The 24,562-nt window shown below is 37.6% G+C and overlaps 1 protein-coding gene across 1 annotated transcript in view; it reads right to left on the bottom strand.

Moving 5' to 3' along the window:
- The window catches only part of LOC139164763 (transmembrane protein 14C-like), a 352,287-nt gene that overhangs the window by 249,408 nt on the left and 78,317 nt on the right, over positions 1–24,562 (bottom strand). The gene's annotated exons all lie outside the window — the stretch shown is intronic.

Here is a 24,562-nt window from a genome sequence, read left to right as displayed (position 1 = left end):
GAAGTCCAGAGGTGGGGTTTCCCATGGAGGGGAGCCTCAGGGGAATCCCAGCAGCGCAAAAAGGGTGCTTCGCTGGCAACGGATGTCTGGAGGCGGGGCATCCCAGCGGCGGTGGTGGGTTTGTAAGGTGAAAATAGTTTGTAAGAAGAGGCAAAAAAATCGTAAAGCCCGGGTTTGTATCTTGAAAAGTTTGTATGACGAGGCGTTTGTAAGATGAGGTATCACTGTATTTCCTGGTGATATCGAGTGGGTGGATGAGATTAGGTGTGACAACTACTGCTTGAATAAATGAAGGAAGCCTAAGAGCATTTTTTTGGCCTCATATTATTCTTCATGTAGTGAGATTAAAACAAAACAGGACAATAAATGTAGAGCATTCTAATATGCAACTTCCCCCAACCCCAAAATCTTCAGCCTTACATTATCTACAATTGATCTCTCCCCTTTTCTAAGAGGTCTGTAAGGGGCGTGCATAAGTGCACTTTTGTGCCTAATGTCCCTGTCCTCCTGTCTTATTATCCTGTCTATTACTACGTTCTACTTATGTTATGTTATGTTAATATGTACTATAATGCTATACTTGTTTGACAAATAAATACAATAAATAAATAAAATAAATGCCTCTCTGCCTGAAAATTAAACATTGCAAGAAGAAGATTTTTATTTCACTAGTGTAATTAAATTTGGTATCAGATTTTTGTATTTGGAGTATTTGTACTTTTAAAAGTGCCGCTAGCAGTAACCTTTTATATCATTCTTATGACTATTTTATAAAGCAGCTTAAAAAAGAGAAAGTGTTCTGTTGGACTCTCTGCTAGAATCCTCCCGAAAATTCACAGGTACAAATTTCAGACACACACACGTTTGAAAATTCAAAACAATGTTCTTTATAATGAAAATTCACTTAAACGAAGCACTCTTTTTGTATAGCAAAGAGCACTGGTCTCCAAACAAACTGGTAATTTGTACAAGTCCCTTATCAGTTCTGTGATACTTAGCTTGCAGCTGTGAGGCAATTCACAGTCCTTCTTCTTTCATACAGTGAGACACACTTTGCTCTGGTTTAGTTTCAAAGCGGGGAAAAAATCAGCACACAAAGGTCAAAGTCAGCAAAGCAGGCATGAAACACAATGATCAGATAATCCTCCACAATGGCCAAATCCACAGGCTGCTAATTACCACAACCCCACCCAACCACAGGTGGCCTCATTTTCTTTGATAATAATCTCTCAGTTGTTGCTGCCTATGCATCGCTCTCCTCATGCGTGGCTATATCATTAACTCTTGTTCAAATCCAAGGAGGAGCTAGATAATTGATCTCCTTCTGAGCTGTCTGCCACACTCTCCTCCTCCCTGTCACTCATGTCTTCTTGGTCAGAGGAGCCTTCATCAGCAGATTCCACCGGGAGCAAAACAGGCCTGCAGCATGTGGATGTCTCCCCCACATCCACAGTCCTTGGGGCAGGAGCTGGGCCAGAGCTAACCACAACAGAAAGACAGAGAAATTTACTGGAAATTGTGCAATCCTGCCCACAATGATCCCAAAGCAGCATTATGTTGGCTCATTGGGAGTTACCATCGAGTAAACCTTCTTAGGATTGCGTCAATAATGTTTGCAAGCATTCAGCCTTGTATCATCGATTAGTTCAGTGGTTCTCAACCTAGGGGTGGGGAGCCCTTTGGGGGTCGAACGACCTTTTCACAGGGGTCGTCTAAGACCATGGTAAAAGACAAATTTCCCATAGTGTTAGGAACTGAAGCTTCTATTCTGGCACCTTGGAACATATTTCTACAATCCGACCAATCAGGTGTTTACAATGAGGGTGTCCCTCTGACCTTCCTGCCAATCAGCTTAAAGCTCTGTTGGGAGAATTGGCGCAAGACTTATGGTTGGGGGCCACCACAACATGAGGAATTGTATTAAGGGGTCACGGCATTAGAAATGTTGAGAACCACTGGATTAGTTCAAGCGGATTTTGGAGACTACTGCCAGAGAATATATTTCAGCAAAAGAAAGGTTTCTGTTTACTCGGTTGTATCAAAATCTTGTGCAGAAGGAAGGAAGGAACAATGGGAGGAAATAAATTGTGTTGTGGGAATTCTCCCCAAATATATATATATATATATATATTTATTTATTTATTTATTTATTTATTTATTTATTTATTTATTTATTTATTTATTTATTTATTTATTTATTTATTTATTTATTTATTTATTTATTTATTTATTTATTTATTTATTTATTTATTTATTTATCCAATACACAAATACATAGGAAGAAAAATAGACATGTAGTAATATATATAAGGGTAGAGTGAACTTAGAGGAGAGGATATATGAAAGAAAGAAAATATATATGATAAGTGAGAGAAAGGAAAGACAATTGGACAGGGGACGAAAGGCACAGCAGTGCACTTATGTACGCCCCTTACTGGTCTCTTAGGAACCTGGAGAGGTCAATCATGGACAGTCTAAAGGAGAAATTTTGGGGGTTAGGGGTTGACACAATTGAGTCCGGCAATGAGTTCCACGCTTCGATAACTCGATTGTTGAAATCATATTTTTTACAGTCAAGTTTGGAGCGGTTCGTATTAAGTTTGAATCTGTTGCGTGCTCTTGTGTTGTTGCGGTTGAATATCAGGCTCTGGCTTCAGCTCAAAGGGCAGGCCATGGGAAAACAACATCAAGAAGACATACAGTTTAGAATCTATCACTCCTGCTCCTTATTTGCCTAGGGCTGCCCATGCCCAGTGAAGACTTTATTAGGTAAAGAAGAAGCACACAGCATTCTCTAAAGGAAGGCGTCCAAAGCGAAGGAGGGCCTATGTTTGATGTATGAGCTTTGGCTTGCCATTGTGAGTCACCCCAGCAGTAGCTGCAGGCGAAACAAAAATCTTTTGTGATTAATTAGAAAAAACTGGACAATTATGAATTGACTGCACACAAGCAGTCTAGAGCAATATAAATAGTAATGAAGTTGGCTCCATGTCTGAGATGAGCACATTGTGCGTTTGTGAGTGATTGCAAAAAAAAAAAAAAAAAAAAAAAGGGAAGGCAAGAATAAAAAGGGCTCCTTTTTTTTGGCAGTGTCAGTTTAAATAACATAATTTCTGCTCTCTGACTCCTTGTTTCATTTTCGTAATTAAAAAAAAAGGGAGAGAGAGAACCCCAGGATTAGATTTGAAACGCTAAAACTGGGTTTTTGCTGTCTTTTCTCAAAGCCTGGTTGTTCTCCCGAAGTCTGCTCTAACAATATGCTTCATTTCAGTGACCGTCCAAAATGATTGCAGCAGGAATTAATGAATGAGCCCAGTTGTATGTCGCTTGTGGGATACAAGTCTTGTTCCTTTGTGTTGTGTCTGTAGCTTTTTGAGAGGCGGCGTTTGCCAGCGTAAGAGGCAGACATAAAGAATTCTGCAGTAGCTTTGGAAGAAATAAACCACAGTAGTAATTTTTGAGAGCCAGGAGGTCCGGTGACTAATACAGAGTGAGAAATGGAGCTTCAGATTTCGACATATCCATCCATGTTCAGGGAGGTCTCTCCATATAAGTAGACAAGAAGGTCTGCTGAAAGTTAAAGAGATGTTATTGGGAAATGGCCAGGATTCAAGCACTCTAACAAGGCCCACCACAGATACTAGCCCTGGGCTTTCTTGAAATATTTTAGTTTTCTTTGCCTCTATGCAACTTGATATGTCTGATGGTGAACCTTTTTTTCCTTGGGTGCCGAAAGAGTGTACATATGCACTATTTTGCATGCGTCAGTGCCCACATCCACAATTCAATGCCTGCGGAGGACAAATATAGCTTTGAGTCTTCGAAGAGGGGTGGCATACAAATCTAATAAATTGAATTTAATTTAATTCCCCCACCCACCAGAAGCTCGGAACGGCCTATTTTCCAACTTCTGGTGGGCCCAGTAGACTCATGTTTTGCCTTCCCGGAGCTTCTGTGGAGCTGGAGGAGGGTAAAAACACCCTCCTCCATCTCCCCAGAGGCTCTCTGGAAGCCAAAAAACCCCTCCCAGTGTCACGCTGAGTATTGACAGCCCCAGAGACATTCTACGTCATTCAGAGTTATGCAGTAATTAAATAGTTAAGAGTGTGCGTGTTGTATTAGCTCCACCCATTATGATGTAAATCCTGCCACATCATATATGCATCATTTCCTTCTTGTTGAAATCCTCCATATTCTCTTTACCTTTCTCTGTTAGGTTTCAATGATGTAGCACGTATCTCAGATGCCTCCTAAGGCATTCAATTATCTTTTCTTATTTTTGTAATAAAAGTAACTTTGTTTGAAAGCTGATTCTCTATTTTAATCCATCGACTCTCGGAAATGATTTATTATGGTCCACGCGGGCTGTAATTAATCTCTATTTCTGTCACCCAGAACCTCTCTGTGAGCCAAAAATCAGCTGGCTTGTGGGCTAGCAGATATGGCTCCACGTGCCACCTGTGGCACCCGTGCCATAGGTTCACCATCACTGCTCTAGGGCGTGGTGCTCATCTCCATTTCCTGGCCGAAGGAGTCAGCATTGTCCGAAGACAATTTCTGTGGTCATGTACCCAGCATATTAAGGTAAATAACTGAGCATTAGACCCGTGATGATGAACCTATGGCACGCAGCTCAAATCCAAATTGCGCATGTGCACATGCTTCCCACTGGCCAGATGATTTTCTGGTCTCTGCCACATGTGCGGGTGGGTGAATTGCACAGAGGAGGGCGTCCCATGCACATTGCTTTTTGGGTTATAAGTACTCAGGAAAGAACAAGAGGGAGGAAAAGGAAGTAGAAAGGAAGGGAAGAGACATAGGAGGAAAGTAGGTAAGAGAGAGAGAGGGAGAAAGAAGATACAGGAAGAGATGGAGATAGAGGAAGAGGAGTGATATGAAATATAGAAGGCAAAAAGACGGGAGGTAAATTTAGAATATTTTTTATGGCATTTTGAATAAATGTATAAGTATGTAATGTCTTGATATTATGGTTTATGTATAGATGTAAAGTTTGTGATTTATATATATATAAATCCTGAAGGGATTGGATACTGTAGCCTAGAGGATAATTCTCTGCCTTACAAGGCAAAGGTTGTAGGTTCAAGTCCCAGTGGGTATGGCTAGCTGATGAGGCCAAATTAAGGCCGAAATAGATCTATCCTAGTCTCCCTTAATTTTCAGATTCAGCAAAAAAAAAAAAAAAAGTGACACATACAGATAGAATTGTCGGCTATCAATAATAATAAAAAAATTAACTGCCTTGGAAATGGCCCTGGCTTGGGCCGAGAGGCAAATAAGGAGCTGTGATGTTCCTTCAATATACCAGGGTGACCCAACAGAAACACACACACACACACACACACACACACACACACACACACTTGCAAAGAACTGATAAAGAAATAAAGGGAGACTAGTATAGCTCTATTTCGAGCTATTTAGCTCTCATCAGCTAGCCATACTCTTCTAGGATTCGAACCAAACTATATTTTCCAAACTTGCAAAGAACAGATAAAGAGATTAAAAGTACTGCCTAGCAAGGAAAAAGCAGCCCAGGTTCGAATCCTGGAAGGGTTGGCTAGCTGATAGTTTGAAATAAATCTATACTAGTTTTGCTTTATTATTATTATTATTATTATTATTATTATTATTATTATTATTATTATTATTATTATTATATTTGTATGCCGGCCCTCTCCGTAGACTTTATTTCTTTATCAGTTCTTTGTAAAGTTTGGAAAATATGGTTTGGTGTCTGGATGGCCCCTGGAGTGGGCCTGAAAGGCAAAAGGAAGCAATATTTGAGTATACCAGGTGACTCGACATATATATATTTGCCCTAGCACAAAGCTGAAAGCACTGAAGATGACAAGTGGGACCTCATTAAAACGTCACCAAAATTCTGTCAATCTTACAAAGGAAAAGACCCAAATATGCCAAGACCTATATGTATGTATGTATGTATGCATGCATGCATGCATGCATGCATGCATGTATGTATGTATGTATTAGTGAAGGGCTACCAAAATTTTTACTACCACAATGTGAGCATGGCTTATACAGGAAGCCCTGCATTTTATTTCAGTATCTTTCAGTGCAAATTGGGTGCTCTGGAGCTCCATTTTTGCTACCCCACTGCGCCCCTCCATCCAGGCAGTAGCCCACTCCTGGTATGTATGTATGTATGTATGTATGTATGTATGTATGTGTGTGTGTGTGTGTGTGTGTGTGTGTGAGTGTGTGTGTGTGTGTGTGTATACCAATCACCTGGTATACCCAAATATGGGAGGGAGGATATATATAAAAGAAAGTTTAGTGTCTAGTCTTTCCTCCATCAAGATATTGAAGGAGGGAAGCAGGAACAGCTGGAAGCTTGCTATAGGCAATTTTCACCATCCTTTGACAAAGTTGATTCAACTGGGACTTCAGTGTTGGAGCAGCTCATGGGGGGGGGGTGTAGATCTTAGCAATTGCTTGTCCTATTCATATAGCTTTCAGCTTGTAGACCCCAAAGACATGGGACAAGATGCGTGGAGGGATGTGAGAGTCACCACCTGCTTGGTTAATCTTTGTCATCCGGATGAAATTGGCCATGCTGGGATTGGCTTCATGGTGAAATGAGATCATTGTCTCCTTGAGAGCACACTGCCATTCCACTGCCTAAAGAAGACAGATACGAGACTGTTTTATGAAAAGACTTTGTATGTCTAAGAAGATTGCTGTAATTATAGTCAAGCCTCAGCTACAGCATCTATACAGTATGTGGGAGAGGCCCTTTTCCTGTGTATCTCTCAGTTATGGAATGCTTTTTGGGGTGGGGGTACGTTTAGCCTACACTCCCCATTGTTTATGTTTTGCCAAATTTTAAATGTTAAAATTAAATGTGAAATATTTTAATTGATTTTACTGTCACAGTTTAACTGTTGCAAAAAGGCAGGGTATAAATTTAATGAATAATAAAAACAAAAGCATGCCGTTCCTTTCACATTGAGTTATGATATGTTTTAGATGAATGCCCAAACAGACTGATATACTCATTAATATTTTAGGAATAATTTCCGTGCTAATGTAGCTTCTTTCATATATGATCAGTTCACGTACAGATATTGTTAAGTGTTGCTGAATAGAAACCCCAATGTCACTAATTATTTGCCTTATTGATGTTGTGGTTAGCTCTGGCCCAGCTCCTGCCCCAAGGACTGTGGATGTGGGGGAGACACCCACATGCTGCAGGCCTGTTTTGCCCCCGGTGGAAGCTGATGATGAAGGCTCCTCTGCCCAAGAAGACATGAGTGACAGGGAGGAGGAGAGTGTGGCAGACAGCTCAGAAGGAGATCAATTATCTAGCTCCTCCTTGGATTCAGAACAAGAGTTAATGATACAGCTACGCATGCGGAGAGCGATACACAGGCAACAACAACTGAGAGATTATTATCAAAGAAAATGAGGCCACCTGTGGTTGGGTGGGGCTGTGGTCATTAGTGAGGCTGCTATAAATAGCAGCCTGTGGGTTTGGCCATTGTGGAGGATTATCTGATCATTGTGTTTCATGACTGCTTTACTGACTTTGGCTTTTTGTGTGCTGATTTTTCCCTGCTTTGAAGCTAAACCAGAGCAAAGTGTGTTTCACTTTGTGAAAGAAGGACTTTGAATTGCCTCACAGCTGCAAGCTAAGTATCACAGGACTGATAAGGGACTTGTATAAATTACCAGTTTGTTTGGAGATGAGTGGTCTTTGCTATACCAAAAGAGGGCTTAGTTTAAGTGAATTTTCATTATAAAGAACATTGTTTTGAATTTTCAAACGTGTGTGTGTCTGAAATTTGTACCTGTGAATTTTGGGGAGGATTCTACCAGAGAGCCCGACAGAACAATTGATAGGCAGCTGGGAATTATACTTCAACATCTGGCAATGTGATATTCTTTACAGGGGAATTTTACACTGCCATTTATTTCCAAATAAAAAGCTTTTATTAAAATACTTAAATCAAAATTTATTTGATTGAGTGCATTGTTCTAAAAAGTTACCTTGCAATGCAATCTTGTCTTTACCTTTTCAAAAATCAATTTCAGTCATATTTTGAGAAATGTGTATATAGGACCAAATCCCTAGATAAGGATAGTCCTTATTGTCATCCAGACTTTTGCATTGTAGGCCTGATAATCCTACATTTCTGTCCTTTGATTGCTAACTGAAAGCTAAAACTACCACACAACACTTGTGGTTAAATCTTTTGTTCAGTTCTTACATCATATTAAGATAAAATGTAATTTGTTGCTTAGTGGAGGGTTTCAACCCAACTATTATGGTTTGCAAATAAGAGTTATGGCTTTGTACATTGTGTGAATTCAACAAAGCATACCTAAGATGACTAGCGTTACATGGGACTGTGGAAATGATGTAGATAAAAGTTAAACTTAAGAGAGTTTTATGATTTTTAAAAAATCTATACCTGTACCAAAGAAAATCAGAAGTCATTCTTTTTCTATTTTGCTAATTTTTTCTTCTCTGCATTTTCCTTCTTTCATTTATTTATTCCCTCGGGTTTTTTCTTTCCTTCTAATCGACTTTTTCTTTTTATCTTTTAAGTTTGAATTTTTGTCTGAAAATCAATAAAGTTACAATAATAAAAAACAAAGTAAAACAAACCATGGTTCAGCAAAGTGTAAACCTTGTCTGTCTTTAATATGCATTGGTCTTGCTTCTCCTGGGTGTAACAATTGAGCTGCAATTCTCAAGGGAACTTCTTCAGAGACATAAATTCAGCAATTTACTACCTTAGCAGTTGATATTATAGGTCCTGCTTGCCTTTACACTGTGGCACAGATTTGCAAAAGGTCACAACTGAAGCTAATATTTTAATGGGACTGAGCTACTCCACCCTCCAGTTTCTTATTATTTCACAATGTGGCCAGCCTTGTTTTCAGTATAATATGAGGGCAGGTCTCCAAACAGTGTCTAAATACTTGAGCACATTCCTACTTAGTCAGACTGTTCCTGGCGCTGTTGAGACCACATTTGGAATACTGTGTTCAGTTCTGGAGACTTCACCTAGAAAAATATATTGATAAAATTGAACAGGTGCAAAGACGGGCTACAAGAATGGTGGAAGGTCTTAAGCATAAAACTTATCAGGAAAGACTTCATGAATTCAATCTGTATAGTCTGGAGCAGTGTTTCCCAACCTTGGCAACTTGAAGATATTTGAACTTCAACTCCCAGAATTCCCCAGCCAGCAAATGCTGGCTGGGGAATTCTGGGAGTTGAAGTCCAGATATCTTCAAGTTGCCAAGGTTGGGAAACACTGGTCTGCAGGACAGAAGGAAAAGGGGGGACATGATTGAAACATTTAAATATGTTAAAGGGTTAAATAAGGTTCAGGATGGAAGAGTTTTTAATAGGAAAGTGAACACAAGAACAAGGGGGCACAATCTGAGGTTAGTTGGGGGAAAGATCAAAAGCAACATGAGAAAATATTATTTTACTGAAAGAGTAGTAGATGCTTGGAACAAACTTCCAGCAGACGTGGTTGGTAAATCCACAGTAACTGAATTTGAACATGCCTGGGATAAACATATATCCATCCTAAGATAAAATACAGGAAATAGTATAAGGGCAGACTAGATGGACCACAAGGTCTTTTTCTGCTGTCAATCTTCTATGTTTCTATGTTTCTGTGTAGGTGAAGAGCCTCAGCAAGATCGGTGGCTGAAAAACAAAAATAAAATAAAAGTGGAAGTGTGTGTCACTTCTCTGTCTCTTTGCCATCCTACTGTCTCACCCTCTCCCGCAGCCCCATTGTTTCCTTCTGTTATGGTGAATCTGTTGACCATTCAGTAGTTTGAATCGCTGCTAATTAAAAGTTCTCAACCTCTTGCCCGAAGGCCAGGCCAGAGCCAGTCAGAGAGGAGCCAGATCCAAGCTGTTCAGGGACCAATCGATCAGCTGATTAGCCCTTATTACTGATTGGCTGGAACTGATTGCATCTCAGCAAAGAAATCTTCTTTTGCCCAGAGGCACGAAAGCAAATGGTACTATCAACATTACGCTGGTAGAGGAAGGGAAGCGGACAGCTTTGCAGGACAGCTGATCATTTTTAAAAGATGTATTTATTAAGAAAGGGGATGAAGAATCTGCCCTTTTCTTCTGCTTAGACCACTTCCCAGTATTTTTCAATTTTGGGGTGGGTGGACTTTACACATTAATTTTATTATTGTTTATTATTAGATTGTTTTTTTTTAAGCGTAAATAATGCTAATTAATGGTAGCCACAGTGTTCAAGCAAATGCTTTCCAGGCTGGAATTACTATAGAGATACAAAGGATTGAATTTCTAGAATGGATAAGACATCTATGTTGGAAAAACATTGACAATCAACATAGAAAATATTTAGCCATTTTAATTTCATAATAAAGAAATGTTTCACCATTAAAAGTAGCCGGATCTTTTTCTAAATACTTCTGGGATGACATATAAAACTTGGGGAAACAGGATATACATATGGTTAATAACTACATAGGATCATAGATTCCTTTACTTATTCAAATATAATTTAAATTAGTAAAGGAACATTAATAGGGGAGGACAACCTAGTCTCCTACAACATCCTCCTCTGACATTTGTTTGAAGCAGGTATCTCAATACAATTGTATTCTTGTTGGATTTTAAATACAGTATTGTATATCCAAATCCTAATCGGTATTAAGTAGTAGTTAACATGCATACAGCTGTTCTTGGGAAGATCTTTCTTGTGTAGTTATCTGCATTGCTAGGCAAAAAACCCCTATACTTAATAAAGATGATGTAAAGCAGGGGTCTCCAACCTTTTGGACCTCAGGGAACAGCAAGGTCATACTTTTAAATCCCGCAGACCACTACATTCATAATTTTAAGTCTCACGGACCACTAATATGCTTTTTTAAAACGATAAACACATTTGTAAAATAATGATCCGAGAACTTCCACTTCATTAATATGAAATGCACCTATTTAACATAACAATTATAAATGCTTATTTAATTATAACAAAATCATAAATGCTCATTTAATCATAACACAATCTTTAAAGGTTGTTTAATTGTAACAAAAATATTAAAGGTAGTGTAATTATTACAAAATAATTGAAGCTTAATTGACAGTGGCTTGCTGATTTTGTTGGGAAAGTCAGTCCCATATTCAAGAGCTGTAGTCCCACCCCTCTCTTTCCTTTCCTTTCCTTTCCTCTCCTCTCCTCTCGTCTTCCTGGACTTGCTGTTGACCATATCTGGCCCAAGGGCCAAGATTTCTTCACAGACTACCCAAATTTTCTTGTGGACCACCAATGGTCCACAGACCACAGGTTGGTGAGCTGTGATGTAAAGAGATGACTGCTGTCCATTGCTTGTATCGAGAATGTTCTGATTTTATAATATCTGTGTTGGTCTGTTACTGGAATCTTTATGCATTATTTCTGACTGTGCTTAAGGGTTTCCTTTAAGCATCAGCCCAATGTAATTCTTGATTATCCTATACATATATAAATAGTTAATTAAGGAAGATTATGTAACCCTCCAGATTTTTCAGTGTCAGGCTGCCCTGAGCATCTTATCTACATATGTAATATTGGTAGCTACACATATAAAGCAGGTTAGACTGACATTGTCAGAAGATAGAGTTCCTATATTAAAAAACAGGCTGGCAAATCAGGTGTGTGTGTGTGTGTGTGTGTGTGTTTTGGAGTCTCTTTTCTGATGGAATTGAAGCAAGTGTCCTCTTTATTACTTTTAAATTCCTAAACTTTAGGGCTTGAGTGCTGTCCATATGATTGTTTACTGTATCAGTGTCTGTAGATCAGGGGCGAAATCCATCAGGTTCTACCAGGTTCTGGAGAACCAATAGCAGAAATTTGTAGTTCGGAGAACCAACAAATATCACCTCTGGCTGGCCCCAGAGTTGGGTGGGAATGGAGATTTTGCAATATCCTTCCCCTGCCACGCCGACCAAGCCATACCCACAGAACCGAGAGGGGAAAAATTGAATTTTATCCCTGCTGTAGATATCTAAACATATACTATTTTTAAAAGGTTAATATAATTTGTGTCTTTAGTCACTTTGCACAATAGCATAGCCTTATCTAAGTAAGATTGCAAAAATTAGATATTTTCAAACTATGGAAGCTCATGTTTGTGGAAAGGTTAGATTTTTAAAAAAATATTTCTTAAAATGTCACAGTCTAGTGCAGTGTTTCTCAAATTCAGCAATTTTAACATACGTGGACTTGAACTTCCAGAATTTCCCACAGTAGTATGCTTGCTGAGGGAATTCTGGTAGTTGAAGTCCACACATTTTAAAGTTTTTGAGGTTGAGAAACACATTTATCTATCTATCTATCTAACTATCTATCTATCTATCTATCTATCTATCTATCTATCTATCTATCTATCTATCCATCCATCCATCCATCCATCCATCCATCTATCTATAATAAGGTCTATTATTATTATTAGAAATACAATATATAATATAATATAATAATAATAATAATATAATATAATATAATATAATATAATATAATATAATATAATATAATATAATATAATATAATATAATATAATATAATATAATATAATATAATATAATATAATATAATATAATATAATATAATATAATATAATATAATATAATATAATATAATATAATATAATATAATATAATATAATATAATATAATATAATATAATATAATATAATATAATATAATATAATATAATATAATATAATATAATATAATATAATATAATATAATATAATATAATATAATATAATATAATTATTTATTGGCCAAGTGTGATTCCACACACAAAGAATTTGTCTTTGGTGCATACGCTCTCAGTGTACATAAAAGAAAAAGATACATTTGTCAAGAATCATGAGGTACAACTCTTAATGATTGTCATAGGGGCCAAATAAGCAATGAGGAAACAATCAATATTAATAAGAATCTTAAGAATAAAAGCAACAAGTTACAGTCATACAGTCCTAAGTGGGAGGAAATGGGTGATAGGAATGATGAGAAAAAAACTAGTAGTAATAGTAGTGCAGACTTAGTAACTAGTTTGACAGTGTTGAGGGAATTATTTGTTTAGCAGAGTGATGAAGTTCGGGGAAAAACCCTGTTCTTGTGTCTAGTTGACTTGGTGTGCAGTGCTCTGTAGTGACGTTTTGAGAGTAGCAGTTGAAACAATTTATGTCCAGGATGCGAGGGGTCAGTAAATATTTTCACTGCCCTCTTTTTGACTCGTGCAATGTACAGGTCCTCAATGTAAGGCAGGTTGACATATATTTATCCCTAGTTGCAAAGATTCTGCACAGATGACCATTTCCTTGTTCAGCCAGGATAGACAATTTCAGCAACTACACACATTGTTTATTTTTAAAATAGACTTGGGTTTAGATATTCCTTTGAAGAAAAAGACACTTTCAAGTTTAGAAGATACTTGGTTCAGGTGGACTTTACCGGAGGTTTTCTGGGAATTTTCCCCCCTCACAGTTGACATTACCAAATAATAAATTATGTTCTTGATTTCTGTACTACCCCTGTAGGAAATTAGTTAGGAGTGATTCTCTTGCACATCTGTCTTTTGTTAGATTGCAATGGAGAGAGTACAGAAGAGCTTACTAATGAATTATGCTCTAGAGCATTATCCTTTTACTATCTTGATCTTCTTAAGAGGAATATCGAGCCATAATAAACCGGGTATTTACATGTAAAATATAGCTATGGCTTTAGAACACATTCTCTATTAAACCACTTTGTATTGATCCCCTCCTATTGCCTTTGAAATTTCATTTTTACAATCATTCCTAGTTTTTTAAAATTAGCAACCTTTTTAAAGGAACTGTTTGCTATTCTTCCTATCAGGAAATGTAACCAGGTGGAGAGACAGCTAGGAAAAAGCTGAGTGCCTCAGGAAAACAATTTCAACCGAAGATCACAGATTATGTTTTACTTTGCAGAGAACAGTTTTCTGTTTGAAACACTGTTAAACAATCATCTGTTTGAAGTCTGAGCCTGGTGGAACTCTAAGAAGCAGTAAGTGGTCTTGAAATAGCCCATAAAGAGCTTGCACATAGAAGTAGTCTAATCTTTTCCATAGTGATAAGGAAATTGCATTTCCGAGTCTCCGGAGAGAGGTGGCATACAAATCTAATACATTATTATTATTATTATTATTATTATTATTATTATTATTATTATTATTTCTGTTTAAATATTATGTTTATTATATATATATTTAATTTAATTTATTAGATTTGTATGCCGCCCTTCTCCGAGGACTCTATATGATATATCATATAGAAACTTTGAAATATATCCTTTTAAATGCTACCCTGAAAGTTTTATACAAATCATTTTTTATTAGTGTTTGGATACTATAGAATCCAAATTCTATTCAATAGAATACTATTGAAATGGTCAGTCATCTCCTTATTCCCATTAATGCATGTATTATTCCCTAAGCTTCGAGATGCTGCAGTTTTTCTTCTTCCTATCAGTAATATATCTGAAGAAGGTTTTATCCCCCTTCTTTACAGATTTGGCAATTTCTTCCTCTCTTGAGGTTTTAGCTGTTTATCTGTTTCGCCTCCTTCTGTCTCATCTTATACACTTCTCTATCAGCTATACTGATATGTATCACATATGTCAAGAGCACTTGTGGTGGCCTGAGTGCTCTGCCAGCAAAAACAGGGTTTCCAAAATCCATTTTTCACTGTGATGGCTTCCTGCAACCCTCTGCCAGTGAAAATGGAGCTCAGGAAGGCTGCCCGCGATCCTTGCAAGCTCTGTTTTCAGCTGCAACGGCCTCATAAAAGCCCTTGCTAGTGAAAAAAGAGCTGTTTTTGCTGGCAGAGGCATTATGGGCTAGTCCTTCGCTGTTTCCAGGGCAGCCCCATGGGCTAGAACTAAGCACCGTGCAGGGGGGAACGCAGTGGGGTAGCAAAAAATGGAGCTCCACCCCAGAGCACCCAATTTGCACTGAAAGATGTTGAAAGAATATGCAGGGCATCCTGCATAAGCCACGCCCACAGTGTGGTAGTACAAATTTTGATAGCCCTTCACTGGTTGGCAGTGTGATCCTGGTAGGCTTGCTGACATTTTTATGTGCTCTTTCTGAATTGAATTGAAATAATCCAGTTTTAAATATTTTTTTCTTAAACCCAACAATGAAGAGGGAAACTTGATCTCTGTGTGGAGGCTATTCCAATGCACTGGACAGAGAGTGAAGCAATGTGAGGCTGTAATGTAGGTAGATTCTTTTAAAGAAACCAATTCTTTCATTGATATATTTTATTCCTAAATCTTCTCTTCTATTATTTCTCTGATATATTTTACTACGAGTATATCCTCTATAACCTTCATTGTGTATTGGACTAACTAACTAACTAACTAACTAACTAACTAACTAACTAACTAACTAACTAACTAACTAACTAACTAACTAACTAACTAACTAGATAAATAAATAAATAAATAAATAAATAAATAAATAAATAAATAAATAAATAAATAAATAAACAAATTCTAACAAAATGGGCTGATGGATTTGAGCACGAGGCCTGAAATGGGGCAGGACCACTCTCGGATGATGATGATGATAATAATAATAATAATAATAATAATAATAATAACAACAACAACAACAACAACAACAGCAGCAACAACAACAACAACAACAATAATAATAATGTATTAGATTTGTATGCCGCCCCTCTCCGAAGACTCGGCGCGGCAGTGATAGTGTTGCTTCTGAGCTGGAATACCTTCATGCCTCTTTTCTGCGAGAGACTGAATGATTAGAAACTTACAGCCTTGCTACGTATCCAAAGCAATTTAAATCTGGTATCCAGGGGGGTTGCCACACCCTGTCTTTTGCTGGAGTCAGTCTGACTATGCCGTTCCAGCCAAGGCAAAACGATTTCCTCATAATTCTGCAGGTGACACCAAACCGCACCATTTTCAAAGGCCCACTTGCCCTGTTAACGGGAAGGCCTGTTTTTACCTCCACATTTTCTTATTAAGCTGAAGTATTTTTATTTAATGAGAGTGATTCATGCAAGGTGTTCCCATAAATCATTGGCTGGTTTACAAACTCAATAACTAGGCTTCCTGCTATAACTAGGCCGTGCACACCTTAAATTATTAACACACCAAGGCCCTCAAGGCAGATCTTTGATGATGATGATATAAACACTGTTAAGGACAAGATGCTCTCTCGGCAAAAGATTATTGACTCTAATTACCACTACCACCATGGGGGCAGGGAGGAAGAATAGAAATCCAGTAAACTATGAAGGAAAATTTCATTCTTTGATTTAATGTGGCAAAGTGATTTTTTTAAGCCATGCACCAAATTTTGCCTGTTTGCTTGTTTTGTTTTTGCTTTCTTCTTCTGCTGTGCTCCATGATAGACTTAGAGTTGGCTATGCTTTAAAGGCAGATAGTTGTTCAGAAGAAGAAAACAAATCCTTAAAGGAAAGCCCCACGCAGCATGAGGGATTGTTCTGTTGATGCTGTACGTACGTTCTTTGAAATGGATGGAAAAAGGCCAGAGGGAACAGAAAAGTTGATAATATACTGGAAAGGTTCCCAGCTTTAATTGTTTTCATGTATGTAATGTTACAAAAATGGCTGACACACCAATGTGCTTGGCTACAATCAAACCAGGACTGCAGATCAACTTTTTAAAAAATTGTGTGCTCCCTTCCACATTTTTTTTGAGGAAGGGAAAATTGCATTCTTATTTTAATCCTGCAGGAAGGAACAGTGTACATGTTTACATGCTTTCCATTTAGTTCAGGTAAAAAAACAACAACAATAGCAAAAGCTAACTAAAAAGCAGCGTCCTTTCCTCTTTTGGGCATCCAAGCCTTTGGCTCAGAAAGAGACCAAGTAAAGAAGATAGTTAACAGTATAAATGACCGAAGTGGCGCAGCAGGTAGAGTGCAGTACTGCAGGCCACTAAAGCTGACTGTAGATCTGTAGGTCAGCGGTTCAAACCTCATCACCGGCTCAAGGTTGACTCAGTCTTCCATCCTTCTGATGTCGGTAAAATGAGGACCCGGATTGTGGGGGAAATAGGCTGGCTCTGTTAAAAAGTGCTATGGCTAACATGTTGTAAACCACCCTGAGTCTAAGGAGAAGGGCGGCATAAAAACCCCCGAATAAATAAAAAATAAATAAGTCTCTTTGCAGGAGCTTTGCCCTCCCCGTTCTTCACCACTCTGCCCTTCAGTAGAACAGCAGTGATACTCATAATGAAAAATTCCTATGATATCTAAGAATAGGTTTTCTGTACTGTACTGTAACTTGGTGTTGTGCTAGACAACACCATGTGTTCAGAAGATGGGCTGGTTATTGATAAAGCCAAGAGTATCTCATGAGTGACATACAACATAACAAGCATCTTCGTAACATTGTTTGTTTGGCCTAAAGAAAGGCCCACACACAGCTTCTGGTCAGTTGAAAGATTTTTCCAGAGAATGATGTTCGAATGGGCTGTTGTTCATTTGTGGAGAGGAATTTGGATGATGTTCCCAGAGTTACATTGCTTAATGTAATTCCTTCAGATAATAAACAGACTTTGAAACTATGTCTGCCATCCTAACAAGCCTACCACAAATGTTTGCTGCTCTCCTCCACATGGCTAGGGTGTTCTGTGCAGAGGGTTGTTGAGCAAGAAATAAACTATGAATTCCTCTTTGAACTGATTGCTTCTTACAAAAAGCCCACTTTAGTTTTCCCTACCAAAAAAATAATAATAATGCAAGAATATGCATTCCTTTCATCACCATAGGTTGTTTGCAATTAACAGATGATACCTTGACCGAGTTTAATGTACATTTCATACTATGTTATATTTATTAATTGATGTTATCTAAATATTCATATAACAGTTCATTGGGGGAAATGTAGTATAACATAGCATGATGAATATCAGCTTCCATAACTGGGATAGGAGGTAGACAGGAACAGGAGGATTTGAAAAACCTTTTCCCCAGTATCAGCGTTTCAGTTAAAAATGGGATCATTTTTTCCGGCTTTAAAACTTTCAAGGTAAAACAAATATTTGCATATCTAATCAAAGCTCTTCCCTAACACATCTGTCCCATGGAGTGGGGGCATTAATATATCAACTCAAAGTTCATTTGGATAGGAACTTTGGACAGGAATTTTAGACAGGAATTTCAGAAGCTGTCTTAAGTAACAGTTGGGCCCAACATTATATTATATTATAATATTTAGGTATAATAAATATTTTACAAGAGTTTAAGCAGGAATCGGGACTGTCTGTTAATATGGAAAAATCAGAGATTATGTGTTTAAATACAGATCCGAGAGAACAGATAGAAATTAGGAAAGAATCAGGGTTGAAATTAGGACTTAAAAAAATAAAATATTTGGGAATTTGGTTATTAAAAAACCCAGTGAAAATGGAAGAGATTAATTATAGAATAACATGGAGGAAAATGTTGAAACAGATGAGGAGCTGGAAAGATAAAAAGCTAAGGAGACTCTCTAAAATAAGAGCTTTAAAAATGATGATAGCTCCCAAGATGATGTACCTATTTCAGGTGCTGTCGGGGGGGTTATCGGTATGTAAGGTTAAAGAGTGGGACAAAAAATTAAATTATTGGATTGAAGAAGATAAGAGACCAAGAATAAGAAAAAAGTGGTTAATTGCGAATGAAAAAGAGGGGGGATGGGGTGTTCCATGTTTGGAGCTGTATAGGGAAGCTTTTCAAATGGAAAGGTTAATGGAGTTGCAATTAAGTGAAAATAAATGGGCGAAATTGGAAAAACAGATAAACGGGATGAATAATAGAGAATTAATTTTTAGGAAGTGGAATAGGAGAGATATAGGAAAATTAATAGGCCCAATGAAAGGGACTATGGAAATTTGGAAAAAATGGCAAGGGAAAATAGGATTATATAAATCTAAACTGTCATCGCTTTATGTAATAAATAGAGAAAATGAAATTAACTTAAATAGGGTTATAGGAGAGTTGAAGGGAAGAGGGATAACTAAGATAGAACAGTTATACGAGAAGGATGGCAGGCCAAGTAGAAATCGCATAGAATGGTGGTTAGGTAAGGGAAGGTGGCTACAAATAAATGCAATATGTAAATATCTAAATGAAAGGGAGAATAAAGAAGTATTATGGTGGGAGGAGACAGGGTTAGAGAAAATAATAAGAGAAAAAAGTGAGGGGATAAAGGCGCAAGCAACTAATATATACAAACTGCTAGTGCAGTCAGATGGGGACACGATTGATGGATTGACTAAATGGTGGCAAAATGAGATATTAGTAGAGGTACAAGAAATGGAAAATATAGTAGAAGATATAAGGAAAATTAAAAATACAAGAATTAGGGAAATGAGAAGGAAAATATTACATAAGTGGTATTTTACTCCCGTTCAATTTGCACATTTTCAGCAGAATGTTAGGGGGAATTGTTGGCATGGTTGTCAAGATAAAGGAGTGTTTATGCATATGTTTTGGGAATGCCCGATAGTGCAGGAATTTTGGCAAAAAGTGAAAGAGGATATCAATGGAATGTTAAATATACAATGGACAATCACTAAGGAAATGGCAGTACTAGTAAAAAGCAATGCGATGGGAGAATTTAGAGAAATAAAAAAAGCAGCAATAGAAAGTGCTCAGGCAGTAATAGTTTTGGGTTGGAAGGATGCAACAAAATGGACAATGCAAAATTGGTATAGGTACATGGTGGATCATATTCAATTTGAAATTATGGAAAAAAGGATAAATTTGGATAATGAAACTGATTTGGGACAGCTGATGGGACGGTGGGACAAGGTAAGACGATATATGACGAGCAGAATCCGAGACCAAGCTACAAGAAATAAACTAGAATCACTCTATAATATGTAGACAGAGATATTGCTCTTGGGTTAAGTGGATTAAAAAAGAAATACCCCCAATTTGGTGGTGGGGAATGTGTGTATGTCGGGGTGATGGGCACAATTCACATTTCACTATGCACTGTTTTATGTTGTGTGATTTTAAATTGTTAAAAAATCAATAAATAAAATATTTAAAAAAAAAAAAACAGTTGGGCCCAACAAAGAGCTAGCGATGCAGTGTATCATTCCATATTGGAATATTCCTTTTCAGCAATAATGCATTCCATGACCTGCCTCCAGCAAAACACTCAGTTTGTGATGTCCACAATAGATTTTGCCATGCATAACTGTGCATGCTGTCCAACATCGTTACAGAGCACTGCACACCAAGACAACTAGACAACTATCTGGGTCCTCATTTTACCCACCTCGGAAGGATGGAAGGCTGAGTCAACCTTGAGCTGATGGTGAGATTTGAACCGCTGAACTACAGCTAGCAGTTAGCTGAAGTAGCCTGCAGTGCTGCACTCTAACCACTGTGCCTTCCAGGCTTACTTACTTACTTACTTACTTACTTACTTACTTACTTACTTACTTACTTACTTACTTACTTGCATGCATACATACATACATACATACATACATACATACATCGAGAATTTACAGAAGGCAACTTCATCATTCTGTAGGTCAGCAAGGCTTACTTCAAATATTTCTTGTGTAACCCTAACCCAGGGGTGGGCTGCTGCCCGGATGGGGGGTGGGTGGGAACGCTGTGGGATAGCGAAAATGGAGCTCCACCCCAGAGCACCCAATTTGCACTGAAAGATATTGAAACAAAATGCAGGGCAACCTGCATAAGCCACGCCCACAGTGTGGTAGTAAAAATTTTGGCAGCCCTTCACTGCCCTAACCCCATAAAATCATTACTCTTCTTCACAGAGAATGTTCACACAAATCATGTAGCTTTTTAGGGAGTAAATTTTGCTTAGGAGGAAAATGGAAAAGGGCTGTTTCCTACATGCCAGATGGAAAAACATCTGATAATGGAGATATATCTATAGAAGGATGCTTCTTGCTGACCTATAGAGATTTATAGTGGAACAGGTAGCCCTCTAGGTATAAGGTCTGAGAGGTTTATAGGCTAATGTTAATACTTCAAATTTTGTGTGTTAAGCAACTGGCAACCACTTTGGATATTTCAGTATAGGAATAATATTTTCTCTGTAATTTGCACTGGTCAGCAGCTTAGTTGCTGCATTTTACAAACATTGCCATTTCTGGACAGTTTTCACGAGTAGCCTTAGAAATAATGCATTTCAGTTCAAAGCATAGGTTTTAAACTAGGCATGGATAAATTGCTAAGTCCAGTTGGCTCAGAAAAGGTCACAACTGGTGAACTAACCATATGTATGAATACCACTTGAGAGTTCAGAGACAACCATTAATTAAGAAGCACTCCCAAACAAGGATTGGAATCAAGATACAATCTTGTGCACCTAGTAGGTAGGAATATTTTTTTTCAATATCTACGTTACAGATTATGAAGTCAAGAAAATAATATACAGCTGTTTTGGGGATGTGGTTTATTTAGGAAACCAGGATTGTGATCAGGAAGCATAGGACTCATTTTACAAGGAATAGAATATCTGACATAAAGTTGATCCTCGACTCAACCATCACAATTGAAGCAGGGATTTTCATTGCTAAACAAGGTAATTGTTAAGTGAGCCAGGCATGATTTTATGACCTTATGAGAAGGGAGGGAAGAAGGAAGTGAAAGGGAAGAAAGGAAGGGATAGAAGGAGGGAAGGAAGAATGGGGAGTAAGGAAGACAAGTAGGAGGAAGGAAGGAAGGAAGGAAGAAGGAGAAAGCCAGAGAAGGAAGCAAGAAAGGAAAAGGGAGGAAAAGAAAGGAAAGGAGGAAAGGAAAGGAAAGAGTGATAGGGACTGGGAAAGGAAGGAAGGAAGTGACTGGGAAGAAGGGATGGAGGAAGGAATGGAGAAAGAAGAAAGAAGAAAAGAAGAGGGAGGGAGGAAGGAAGGAAAGAAGGAGGGAAGGAAGGAAGGAAGGAAGGAAAGAAAGAAAGAAGGAAGGAAGGAAGGAAGGAAGGAAGGAGGGAATATTTTTTTTTCACTTTTAGCTTGCCACAAGAAAACTCAGTGATGAAGCTGACAGAAAGTTGGAAGCCACACCTGCACCCACTAATATTTTTTGCCTGGCTGTGGTTATTTTGTTTAGGTAAGGAAATATCACTGAAACTATAATCCAATAAGTCACAGGTTATCTAGTGATACCTAAGAATGGTCAGCATTTAACTCTGTGTCTGCCATTTGATATGAAAAATCTGTTCATCCCTATTTTCATCCCTATTGAGATAGGTGGGTCTAATACAGAATCCATTGCCCTAGCTCAGGGGTAGGCAAAGTTAGCTCTTCTATGACTTGTGGACTTCAGCTCCCAGGATTCCTGAGCCAATCATGCAAGCTCAGGAATTCTGGGGGTTGAAGTCCACATGTCATAGAAGAGCCAACTTTGCCTACCCCTGCCCTAGCCACACACAAAAGATTTATATGAATAACTTCTATCAAAAATTATGAAGGCATTCTCCACATATTAAAAATATTCCACTCTATTTACAACATGTATATGTATTGTATGTCTATTTATGTATGTGTAAAACACACACCACACACACAGAGCAAAAATATGTTACACATATAGAATATAGTTTGTCGGCTATAAAAATTTAACTGATTTGGATATGGGCCCTGGAGGGACCAAGAGACAAAAAGAAAGCAGTATGCTCACTCCCATATTTGGATATACCAGGGTGATTCAACAGAAAATATATATATCATTCTTCCCTGGTACAAGCTGAGAGGAGAACCTGTGATCTAGAGGTTAAAGCCTTACAGGCAGACTCCACAGGTTCAAATCCCAGTAAGGGTATGGCTAGCTGATAAGAGCAAAATAGCTTGAAATAGATCTATACTAGTCTCCCTTCCTTTTCATTATCAGCAAAAATAGGTTTTATATAAATATATACAGAATTCTGAATATATATATTCAGAATTCAAGAACTGGAATGCTCACCAGCAAAACAAGCCTCTAACAGCCCATATTAATGAAATGTTACAGTTAAGATTTTAATCACACACAAGTCAGAAAATTCTCAGTTCCCATAGCAACCTTAATCCTGTTTCCTTTGTTTCTGTTTTACCGTAGAACCATTTCATATCCGTACATGAGAGAAACAAAGTGCATAACCAGTTAAAAACATCCTAACTCAATATTTACATTCAATCGTGAATGCTGAATTCATATTATGATGTTATTCATTACTGAGTAAAATCTTTGTTTTCTAGTAGTCTAGTAGTTTACCTACCTTAGTTCTTAATTTTGATATCAATGAATGAAATCCCAATACTATGTGAGGCCCCATTGTTGGTGGCAATATGCTGACTCTATAAACAGCTTAGAGAAGCACTGTAAAGCAGTATTTAAGTCTAAGTGCTATGGCTATGCATGAAATAATATGCTAGCTAGTAACAGTAATACCACATTCTCAATATTACAAATGTTGACAGGAAAATATATTGCTCTTAATGATGAATAGTAGACTTTCTGCATAATTATATGATTTATTAAAAATAGAACAAAGTTTATCAAACTAGTAACTTACAGGTGTGTCGGACTAAATCCTCTTTTTACTGGGTGTGTTGAGATTTATACTCCACAAATTGGTGTTCCAGTTTGAGGGGTGCTGTTATAAATAATAATAATAATAATAATAATAATAATAATAATAATAATAATAATAATAATAATAACAATAACAATAATAATAATAATAATAATAATAATAATAATAATAATAATAATAATAATTATTATTATTATTATTATTATTATTGCTACTACTACTACTATTACTATTACTATTACTATTACTATTATTTTGTTAAATTTGTATGCCGCCCCTCTCCGTAGACTCGGGGCGACTCACAACAGTAATAGAAAAACAATGTACAATTAAAACTAAAAACCCATAATTTAAAAAACATGCATACAACATACCATACATAAACATTATAGGCCTGGGGAAGTTATCTCAGTTCCCCCATGCCTGACAGCAGAGGTGGGTTTTAAGAAGTTTACAAAAGGCAAAGAGGGTGGGGGCAGTTCTAATCTCAGGGGGGAGCTGGTTCCAGAGGGTCGGGGCCGCCACAGAGAAGACTCTTCCCCTGGGACTCGCCATTATTATTATTATTATTATTATTATTATTATTATTATTATTATTATTATTATTATTTAGATTTGTATGTCGCCCTTCTCCTAAGACTCAGAGTGGCTTCCAACAACAATACAGTGTACAAATCTAACTGTTAAAAACAAACAGTTATAAAAATCCTTTTTTAAAAACAATCATACAATCATAACCATACATAAAGCAGCAAATTGGCAGGCACTCGTTCAAACATGGAGCACTATAGATCCATGATTGCGAACCTATGGTATGCATGCCACAGGTGGCACGTGGAGCCCTATCAGAGGGCATGGGAGGCATTGTCCTATGTCAGCTCCAGTGTGCATGTGTGCTCTGCGTGCTAATTTTTGGCCTTGGGAAAGGCTGTTTCACCCTCTGGATGC

The sequence above is a fragment of the Erythrolamprus reginae genome, chromosome 3, assembly GCF_031021105.1.
Source record: "Erythrolamprus reginae isolate rEryReg1 chromosome 3, rEryReg1.hap1, whole genome shotgun sequence".
NCBI classification, from domain to species: Eukaryota; Metazoa; Chordata; class Lepidosauria; order Squamata; family Dipsadidae; genus Erythrolamprus; species Erythrolamprus reginae.
The sequence above is the reverse complement of the archived record's forward strand: the minus strand, read 5'-3'. Positions and strand labels throughout refer to the sequence as shown.